Below are 9557 nucleotides of genomic sequence, written 5' to 3' on the forward strand. Positions count from 1 at the left end.
CTTTTAAAAGTTCGACAATGTGATATAGACCCTGATGAGACACCTGCAACAGGTGGTGAAGGACAGCAGGCTTCCTATGAGCACCCCTTGCTGTGTGGAACTTTGCCATCTCTTTGGCTATGGCCAGTATCAACACTCACTGCAGCCATAGTAGCCACACTTTCCTGTTCAATGTCCTCACCCTCTGACTGTCCAATATCTGTGGCCTCAGGTTACTGGGTATGCGTAGGCATACTGACTGTGTAGAGTGATAATAAGTGCAGAAGAGGGGTGTCAACCTCTGTAATAGAATCAGCCCATGTGACCCCCACGTGTGTCTCACTTTGGCCACTATCCTCATCAGAGTCTGAAAAGACACTAACATCAGGTTGTGAAGGGGACAGAGACCAACCCCTCGGTCACCTGTGATAAAAAGAGAAAAGCAGTACATTGATGCCTGCACTACTATACTCTGCAGTACTATCTTGCAATATATGTTAAGCTGTATACAATGCTATCAGTATTACAGACTTGTTTAACCCCCAACCTCATACACTAGGACATGAGGGCATCATTTTCTAGCAAACATCTGTAGTTACATGTAAATAAAAAGCTCTTTAATCAAGAGGCTCATGAGCAACGGTGATGCACACTATTGAGATTTGGCAAACCTCTGCACAGTTGACACATATGGCAAACTGCAATGTCCTGAAAATACTGCCAAATTTATCAATGTGGTTACACCTACAAAGCATAGGTAAGGTTCTAAACTGTGTGCAATTGGACAATATCTGTGCAGTTGGCAATCATGCAGACAGTACATCAGTCCAGCTGGCAGGCCTGAGATGACACTTTAGTGAATACATTGCACTAAATCTACATCTCTAACAAAACAGTGTTATGCTTACCAGGAGCAGGTGTATGGCCACATCTGATTCCTGACAGCCCTGTGAAAATTTGAGGGAGAGGTAATGTACACAGCACCACATGTTGCACTATAACAGGCTAATATGTTCAAATATCTCACATTTACAGTAGCTACTATGTTAATTGGTATGCTGGTCACAATTTGAGCATGAGATTCAAACTGCAACTAACCCCCCCAAAAAAAATTATACCTGACACCCACATAAAACTATGTACATCCTGACACACTAAATGCTACAGTATTTCACTGCTGATCCAACTAAGCATACCTGGATGCTCCTCTTGCATAGAAATTGTGGCATCCACATTTATGACATACTGTGTGATGGATGCCTGGGAGCTGTCTTGTGTTCCTAAGTTTACCAGGAATCCCTCAGTGGCTGACAGTCTGACAGTGGTTGCTCTGCCACAGGCCCTCCGCCAGTGACACTATGATCCCTGCACATCTGCTGCTCTTCTGTGTGCAGCATTGATCATATTGGTGGCACGGTGTTGCACCTGCTCATATGTCCTGCTCTGGTGACTGATAGCATTCACATCGTGAATCAGGTCAGCCCACAGTGCTGCCCACTCTTCCCTATTTGGTCTTCCCCTGGACAACAGGAGTTGATGATGTTGATGCAAGGCCTCCAGGATGATGTCATTTTCAGCATCTGTAAAAGGGGCCCGGTGTCAGAGATGCATATTTCCTGAAAGACAACAAAATGGGAACACATGTCAGGATCACATACGTGGGAGTACAGTATGTAAAGATACAGCAATAACAAATGGCTACCAGTATTCACTGCTTGATTACACATCTCATATTCAACACTATGCAAACATAGTAAGGGTGTGGATGGAACTAGGATAGTACCAATAGGCAGCTATTCCTGTTTGTGCCATGACAGATGAAGTATGATCACACACCCAACACAGGAGTCCATTAAAGTGCATCCCCTAGGTTTAAACTCCCCTTATAATATATAAAAACAAGAGTGCCAAACAAATAGCAGTGTAGTATTACAACTTCTGTCAAAGAAAATTTCCAGGAAACCTGTGTACCTAATTAACAAAGAGCATTAGTTCCTCTGTAGGTGTAACATATTTGGAGATCAATGACATGTCATCATTACAGTTCTAAGAAAGGCTTAATAATCTAATCCCCATTCTCCATAAATATATTGAAACATATGCATCATGTTGGAAACAAAATGATTACATACCTGATGGAGTACAATACTCTTGAAAGTTACAAATATGTAAATGTTGTGCCAATGAGTTCACCTTGCAAAGTAACTCTCATACAAAATGGTTCCCCTAGCTAGCTGTTTGCCTTTTTAACATGGTTCTCATTAGCAAGTATTTGCCTCTGAACCAATCTGTGCGCCTGAAATGATAATTGCAACCAACAAGCTGATTTGCAGTATAATTAGTCAATCACATGCAACCACTGAGCAGGATATAACTCCTCAATGTAGATTACAACCCCTTTCTCATATTTTGGATTGGAAACTACTAGGGTACAGATACTACATCATCACAGAGATAATGTTTGCAGCAGCTACTATTTACATACAAATATGTGTGCTACAGGCTGAAGCTGAAGGTGATGCTGCAGGCAATAGGCATAGGCAGAGAGGGTGAACAGTTTGCACTACAACGAACTTTAAGGGTAAGTGTGGGACCAGTGGCAGCCTTGTTGTATAAGCAGAGACAAATTGAGGGTACCCATCTCACTGGGAATTAAGGTATGTGTTTCAGGTAAGTATGTCAGTCAATGGTACCAGTAACACAATACAAAGCAAAATGCTTAGTGTGTCCCAGAAAAGGTAGGTGGTACATTAACCATTTTGCTATGCAGTTGGGCAACTGCCAAGTAACATGTTATGTCATGGTAGTTCCCTGTTCAGTGTGTGCTGGCAACCCTTGCATCTAGCACAACCTCCATATATGTATCTTACTTGTGCAGCTGTGGTTGTCTGTAATATCACCAGCAAATCATGGTGGGCTGCAGTCTGATATTACTGGGCCACAATTTCAGTACACACTTCAACATCATCTTTGAATTCAGGCTAATGCATGTCCTGACATTCTCTGCACTTTCCAATGTTGTACTAGGACTAGTTAAGATTGGTCCCATCTGTAGGCATATAACCTCTATTATTTAGATGCAGACATTACAACTGTACTGCTTTGGGTGGATAAATAGGTGATGAGACAGACATACATATCACAATTTATAATGTTGATGTCCATATACATGTATTTTTATTGCTAGATGCAGCTGTAATTGAACCCAAGACCATGGTACCAAAAACTGAAATTCTCGCATTTCAGACTGAGTTACAAAGTCATTATTATAGCAGGTGTATTTTTACATGTTGTAGTTATCATTCCACAGTTATCTGCTATTAAATACTGCACTTACATCTATTATTATGTGTATGACTTTAGAGAACTGTATTTGTATACCAGAGTTCCAGTTAAAAAACTATTTCCCATTAATGTTTTAGCAAGTGTGTTCTTACACATTGTCCATATAACTGCAGGGTTACCAGCTATTAGACATCTCACTTACATTTAAGCTTATGTGCGTGGGCTTTATAGTGATGTATTTCTGTCCTAGAGTGCCAATTACAGTACAATTTTTCTATTAATCTCTTAGCTGATTTGCATGGTGTGACGCGATGCACAGCATCTCTTCAACAAGCTTAATGATGGGAACTTGAGCATTACTCTGTTTTGATTAAAACACCTGTGCTAGTTAGCAGCTGTGTGGTTTGGCAGGATGAGCCACTGTTTTGCAGGTGTGATGGTCCTGGGTTTGAAATAGGACACAGGTGTATTTTTTAAATGTGATTAATATTTTTTTCAAAAGCATACATCAATGTAGTGCTATTTAGCACAACTAAGTGATGCAGTGTGCCACGATGCATCGAGCAAAAAATCTTTAAAGAAAAGAAAAATGGGGAGAAAGGACAGTGGTGAAATGGGGTGCAAGCAGGGGGAAACATAGTGAAAGGCAGGTAGGGATGTGCAGGATGGGTGTAGGACAGAACCATAGCTATCCATTACTTGTACAGCAACAACTGTGCACTTTCACAGATTTCTTAGCTGAATTTGGAGTGTCACCCCCATGGAGGGGTGACAACAACATAAATGCATTGTCAAGCCAATACGATTAAATTATGTGTGTCTAGTGGACATGTGTGCAAAATGGAGAGCTATATACGAGACAATTTTTTGGGGGGGAACAGGTGCTCTTTTTTTTTTTAAGGTAAGAGTGGAATTTTGGGGAAGGAACATAAGTACATGTGGGGGAGGTAAGCTGGGTAGGTGAGGAAGCCTTTGCAGACAGAAAAGACAGATGAGAAAGTAGACAGGGTTGGTGTGTGACATAAAAGGGGGGTGAACACCTTGGAAGGAGAGGGTGTTGTGGAATCCCAGTCCCATAAATGTCACACATGGCAGCAATGTGACTCAAGTCCTCACCCATGGGACTGTCAGCACTGCTTCTTCACTACTCTTGTGGTAGCAGAGGTGGACACTAGTGTCCAAGGTGAGAATACCCCACCAAGATGGACAGCATGCTCTCCATCTGGCACAGGTGTACACCGACAGTTTGGTGCAGCAACCCATGCACCATACCTGGCAGTTTCTCACAGGTGACAAACTCACCCCCTCTAGCTCCGCTCCCAGAGAGGGGCCCAGCCCCAACCTGTGGGGCAAAACTACCATATGCCACAGGTAGTGCAGGGGCCACAGACGAGGCATCACTAGGCTGCAGCCCAGATGTGCTGGGTCCCGATGCCTCAGCCGGGGGAGCCAAAGGTAGGTGCATCGGCAGGAACCTGCCTACCTTGTTGTGCTGTAGTAAATTAATTAGAAACATAAGGTAACAAAATAAATAACCAAACGAAAATTAGTATTAACATAATGGAAGATAATATTGATTAATCAAATGACATATAAAGGAATATTATGAGGAACACAATAATAAATAATAAGGAAAGTATGTTAACAGCAAACCAGTATGAAATAGTACAAAAGGCCAAAATAACAGTTAGTTAAAAATAATATATCAATATCAAGTCATAATAATAAATAACATTAATAAATTAAAGATGATAAGGGGTGGGGAGAGAGAGAAAAACATGCCATTAGTAACTTTGCAGGGCCATTTCTGGATAATTAAACTGTGATACAAAATATCTAGAAGCAAAAATGTACCTACAATGGATAGTGTGCTGATTAAATAAAGCACGAAACTGACAGCAAGGTACGTCGTGGTCAGGGCCTAGGCAAGGAATACAGTACAAGTCAAAATCCTTATGAGTTATTTGCTTCCCACAAGTAATACAATTATTAACTTTTACTGACATTAGTAAGGAGCAAGAAAAAGTTTCCCCAATGAGGTATTTAGCTTTTTAGTTGAAGACTTCGGTTCTGAAACTTGAAAACGAAAATTTCAGGAGTCGGCTGACCGGCACTTGCGAACTGCTTCTGCTTCTGGCACCGTGCGGCAAGACAGACTGATGTAATGGCATCGGCTGCATGTTTTATACCCCCTGACAACCTGATGTCATGGAAGAAGGGACAGCAACTGATGCAGGACCCAAGACTTTGTTAATCAGGCCGACTGAGGGCAACCTGCCAGCAGATTACCCCAAATGTAATGACTGCAACAGTGAAACACGAAGAACATCAAAAATGTCACACGAATCACAGTAGGTCAAGTCAAATGTGTAATACATTGAAGTCAAATGTGTAATACATATCTCCTAAACATAGGCTAGGTGATGGAGCAAATGACTTTGAAGAGGTGCTGTCATGAGAGCTGGAGCTGGTCCGATTATGACCTACTTAATGCAGGTGATCCTGTAGGCACTGATCTAATAGTGCTGAGGGACTGTGACCTCAAATAACAGGTTCTGCTAGGTGTAGATGAATGCTGATGTGGCCTGCATGAAATCTGTTGTGTGTTTTCCCTGTCTACTATGCATACTACTTTCTTTCAGAAGCACTTGTAGTCTCAGGTGATCTGCCTCCATGTGTCCAGACTGTACACCGTCCTCCTCCCCTTCCAAGACTGACTCTTATCTGAGTCTGATAAGTCCTAACTTGTGTACAAATGGAAGTGGTTATGGATGCTTGATATGCCACCATACTACACATCAATATGATTATGAAATTATCCCTACTCTCTGCCATTTCATTTAGAGCAGGAAACCTTCATGTATACCCTTAAGGACTCTGACCATTTCCATCTGACTCTCTGTGGCAGTTCCCTGAGCCCTAACAATTGTCTCAGGACACTTGCCAGTATGCAACCATTGCTTTTCATGTTTTCTGGGGTAGCTGTGACAAATTCCTGCACCTGGTGCTACTTTGTAAAGGTGTCAATGTGGACACTGTTACCTCTGAATTTCTACCATCATCCTGAAAATGCTTGCCTGGGTTTGGAGATACTGGTGTAGATGTGCAGGAGTTTTCTCCCTGTACAAGTAGGAGTGTGATGTCAGCATGTGCTTAACTTTCTGATGCACTGTCACTTCCTGCAGCATTACTAATATGTTGTGGGGTGTGAGATCCTGCATTAATATTAGGGGCTGCATGGTAGCTTTGCTCAGGCTGTCTCATAAATATAGCTATGTTATCTTCATCGTCTTTAGCAGCCATTCTTTTGCTGATATCCTCCAAATTTAGTGGAACTGTTTGTTTCTGCTGCTGACCCTGTAAAAATGAGTTGAAAACATTAACAAAAAAGAAGTAGCATGCACTTCTATATGTTGAGTAAGGAGGTGTGGGGACATTTAGTATGCACACTGTCTTCATTGTCATTCTGTGCAGAAGTTGAGAGTTCACCTGCTAATAGTAACTGTCATATGTTTAATGTAATCATTCTATGTCAGCATTCAATTCACTATATAAATGTGTGTTACTGTTTTTGAACTAACCTTTCTCAGCTGGCATGTTGCTGCTGCAGATGTTGGTAACAGCCATTGTCCACACCACCTCTGATTATTACCAGTCCCGCCTCTTCTGTGTCACAGTCATTTTCATGAATGGAAAGGAGGTATTCCTCATCTGGTATTAAATGAATAAGTGATTTGAGGGCCCCCAGCACTGGTACGGGTAGTTGTATTCTGCCTCACCTTGGCTCTTGCATGTCCTACCATAACATTTCCCTCTTCTTGCACTGTGTTAATGTGTGGTTCCTTCCACTGACAGCATTAATGTCCATAACAACTTGATTTAATGCCTTTGTCCTCTTAGCTTGTTTTGACCCCCCTTTCCCAAAACAATGTTTGCCATATGTCCCAAGTGCTGCCATGAGGGTGCAGTTCTCATCATGGCTTAAGTTATCTTTTTTCTGCCTTGATCCCTGGCTTTGCATTATTACTTCATGCAAAACAATATGTCACAGTCATACACATAAACATTTGATATAATCATCTGTCAAAAACATAACACAATACAATGAAAGCATGCCTGCCATATTCACAAAAAAGTTAGCTAACAAAAAACCCATAATTATGTACATATGCAGAGTCCCGATTCAGCCAAATGAGGCTGTTTTGATCTAATGTTTGCACCATCATGAATACATTCACTGTAGTAAGGCAGCCTTCCCTACCACCTTCAGTGGTGACACTCAGAAATCTCCCAGTAAAGACACATATATGTTGAGCCAACAAAACATCCTTAACACTTCAGTACTTCACAACTAAATCTGCATTTCTACTGTGTGCACAATCACTAAATAACAGTAAAATAATATTACCTTCTCACTGATCACTATGCATTTTCACTACTGCTGTAATGATTTTCCATGACAAATTACAGTTTTACAGTGTTCATATAAGTCATTGTAATATGCCCATCATATCAGTAAAGCAAACATTTCTTTATGTAAACTCAGCAATCTTACATCATTTTAAAGTGTTTCATATTTTATTTATTTATTACATTTGATTACCGGGCAGTGTCCGACTGGGCAAGTAGCCCATTTTCAGTGGAGACTCGGGGAGAAAAGCTCCAGTACTAAGATACATAGATGCATAGAATTAAGATCTAAAATATTGAACAAAAAATAATCAAAAATCGTACAATAATTGCAAGGATACAGTAATTGAAATAACATATTACAAATAATACATGAGACAATATAGATACAGAGGAAATAGAGTATCAAAAATTAGAAACAGTAGACCATAGGTTCTAGAAACCTGACTATAGAACAGTAGACCATACGCACATATTGCACATGTAGTATGTGGCTTGAATTGTAGAGTAAAAATTTACCATTGAGACATATAAAACATTGTTGTAGTGGCACTAGAAAAAAGGTGAGCAGTAAAACCATGAACAGAGCATTGGGAGAGGAGGTAATAGAAGAGTTGAGTTTAACCTGGAGAACAGCATGTGCATGGCCAATTGTCTATGAGGTATTCCTTTATTTTGACTGAAGAATGGCAGGGAGTGTTTAGAGGGAGAGCATTCCAGAACTTACCTATTTTATTAGAGTATAGGGAGTCACCATGGTAATTGCGAGGTTGTGTAATTTTGAGCAATGGCTTATCTGAAGACCTAAGGGACCTGCTGTTTACCTCTAGTTAGACTTGTGTTGAAATTGCTGGGCAGTTTTTGGGATTGTGGATGATAGTGTGGGTGAGGGTAAGTTGGTTGAGTGTTAATAGTTTGGTGCCATTTGAGTTGTTGAAGAGCAGTACAATGATGGGTCTTGTGTGGGAGATTGGTGGCAAACTTTGCTATTTTGTTATAGCAGGACTCAAGATTACAAAGGTTGGTTTTACGTAAGTTGGTGAGTGTGTGTGAGCAGTAGAGAAAGGTAGACAGTAGGTGTGATCTAGCAGTGGCTGGCTACTCTGGCTTGGGTTGTTAGGTAGGGGTTGGCCCTGTATAGTGCACTGAGTTTAGCATGGACTTTTTTGATAGTTTGGGAAATGTGAATATCAAATTTTAGCCTGCTATCTATTGTCATACCCAGGAGCTTGGCCTGATTACTAGGCTCAATTATGGTACCATTTGCTGATTTAATGCTTAGGGGTGGGCAGTTGTGTTTGGTAGGTTTGTTGGAGAAGATTATTAACTTGGTCTTATTAGGGTTTAGGATGAGCAGATGTTTTGATAGATAAGTTTTGATTTCTTGGAATGATTTTTGCATCTTAATTTGTAGTTCTGGTGGGGAAGGGGCAGAGCAGATAAGGGATGTGTTGTCTATGATAGAGGCATGTTGGGTTGCTGAAATTAGATTGTTAGTAAAAATGATGAAGAGTAGGGGGCTGGGTATAGAGCCTTGGGGTACACTGGTGGTTAAATAAAATAAAATAAAAATATTAATTTGCAATATTTCTATTATTTTTAGTTACTTTATAAAGTCTGTGGTTTCCTAAGCTATTTGCCTCCTAACTTCAGTAATCTTAAGTTAATATGGTGGTGTTAAACATAACTTATTCCCATAAGTTCAGGCCAGTTAAGCATTTTGTATGCCTGTTAGGCCCTTTTACACTATCTCTATGAACTGCAGTAATATGCTAATGTGTAAGGCAACTTATCCTCATACCTAGGCCTTGGCTAGCCTTAAACATGGCTTCAGGTTCACATGAATGCACAGGGATAGCAGCAGAGTCTACAGCAGTCCCAAT

The sequence above is a fragment of the Protopterus annectens genome, chromosome 16.part0, assembly GCF_019279795.1.
Source record: "Protopterus annectens isolate FY-2018-M chromosome 16.part0, PAN1.0, whole genome shotgun sequence".
NCBI lineage: Eukaryota > Metazoa > Chordata > Ceratodontiformes > Protopteridae > Protopterus > Protopterus annectens.